The sequence below is a fragment of the Malania oleifera genome, chromosome 12 (genome assembly GCF_029873635.1).
Source record: "Malania oleifera isolate guangnan ecotype guangnan chromosome 12, ASM2987363v1, whole genome shotgun sequence".
NCBI lineage: Eukaryota > Viridiplantae > Streptophyta > Magnoliopsida > Santalales > Ximeniaceae > Malania > Malania oleifera.
This window is the reverse complement of record NC_080428.1, coordinates 26,701,580-26,703,699: the sequence shown is the minus strand read 5'-3', so window position 1 is coordinate 26,703,699 and position 2,120 is coordinate 26,701,580. Positions and strand designations below refer to the sequence as shown.

Genomic DNA, 2,120 nt, shown 5'->3' with positions numbered 1-2,120 from the left:
TTCTTTTGGAATTCAACTGAAAATCCTTACAAGCACCTTGATGAATTTCTTGAAATTCGTATACCTCACTTTGGTGACGATGCCCTCTGTCTAAGGCTATTTTTGTTCTCCTTAAAGGACAAAGCCAAATATTGGTTGAATTCCTTAGAACTGAAGTCAGTGACCAACTGGGCCACCCTGCAACATAAATTCCTGAAAAAGTACTTCCCCATTGGGAAGACAACTAGTTTAGGAAGGAAATCACTAGTTTCTCACAAATAGATGGTGAATAATTTTTTAAGTCATAGAAGCACTTTAGGGACCTTTTGCATAAATGCCCACATCACCAGGTCTCTAGGTGGCAATTAGTTCAAACCTTCTATAAGAGATTAGCTAAGTATCATAGAGCCATGGTGGATGCATCTTATGGAGGTACTTTCCTCACGAAGCATGAGAATGAGGCTTGGACTCTTTTTGAGACCCTCGCTGAAAATTCTTAGCAACATATTGTTGTTACTCGTAGACCTTCCCAATTATCTTCTTCCCATCCTAAGGGAGTTTATGAGTTAGAGGCCGACCATGACCTTTCACCCATGATGCACATCATTGTGAAAAAACTAGATTAGTTCTTGTCCTTAAGACAACAATCTCAACTGGTGGCATGTGCAAGAGGTGTGTGTCATCTGCTCTGATCCCTTTCACACCTGCTATAATTGCCTCCATGCGCCTCCCACACTTAAGTTTGTGTAGGAGGAAGTTAAAGCCACCCATAATTGGTACGACATGTCGACCAATGATCCATACTCCAATAAGTACAATCCTAGGTGGAGTAAACATCCCAACTTCTCCTAGAGGCCACAAGCTTTGGGTTTTCCAGCTCAAATACCTCAGCAATCACCTAATGCTCCACCTCCTCAACCATATCAAAATCCTCAAAATGTTCCAATTTCTGCCCCTCGACAATCAGCTTATCAAAAACCATCTCCTTTTTGGCCTCCATATGATCAATCATTTCAGAAGACAGTGATGAAAGCCTTTAAGGGTATCGAGACTGATCATCAAGTTAATCGACAATTATTCCTTTCCCAGTCTCAATCCATAGCAAATCTAGAGGCCACCATGGGCCAACTAGCTACATCTTGAGTAGGCATGAGAACTAGAATTGGATTTAAAAAATGAACCCTTTTTGACCGATTTATTTCTTTTAACTCTTAAGCGTTCCTTTGAATTATCCTTTTCACTAGTAGGTTTGAAAATCACTTCAGGATAAATTTCAATTTTTCTTTCTACACAAATTATTTTCAAGACCTTCACAATCTTCTTCTTTTCTAAGGTGACATGATATTCTATCAAATTTTCTAATTGTATTGCCCACCTTTTATTTTCATTTTTCAAACATGTTTTTTGCTTAGACATCCTATTTAGAAGCTTATGAATTTTACATAAAACATTTTCTAATTTTTCATTCAACATTCTTTTATCAATAAATTTATCACACGATTCAATACAAGATTCAATACAATAATGATCACATGAATCAGTGCATGAATTATCAACCAAAATATCACATGAGCTATCAAATGATTCAATACAAGATATATCATAAAATTTATCATATGAATCATCAATTGAGGTAGGATGGGAATCATATACCTCTTCATGGATAGATGTAATTAGCCTATGATTTACCTCCTCCTGATCATTTGAGCTTGGAGCATTCGGAGGAGTGGTCTCCTTCTCTTTGGACTCTCCATATTTCTTTTTTAGCTCATCCCTGATTCCTTTGCACATCTAAGTGCTATAATCTCAATAAAAATGTTAGAATCTATCGACCTTATAGGTCACACCCGATTATGATAATGACAAATACTTAGGTATTTGATGGTTTTCAAGTGTTTGTGCAGGCTTAGAAGAGCATCTCAAGGAATGACACTAGAAGCAAGACATGAAGACCGGGAAGATTTTGTTTCATATTGTAAATTCAATTAATGTAATATGGGTCTTTAATAGTAACTAGGATATGGTCTGTAATAATTATCTTCATATCATGCATATAAGATATATGGTAAGCTCAGTAAGACCCTAGTATGACTTTAGGTCCCAACACTCATGCACATATATCATACAAAATTGAGGAGTGT

The 2,120-nt window shown here is 36.7% G+C and overlaps 1 non-coding gene across 1 annotated transcript; it reads right to left on the bottom strand.

The window, feature by feature from the left end:
• Positions 1-225: 225 nt before the first annotated feature.
• LOC131145335 (small nucleolar RNA R71) lies at positions 226-331 on the bottom strand. The gene has a single exon (XR_009134118.1). It is a non-coding gene; the product is annotated as a small nucleolar RNA R71 (small nucleolar RNA).
• Positions 332-2,120: the final 1,789 nt, after the last annotated feature.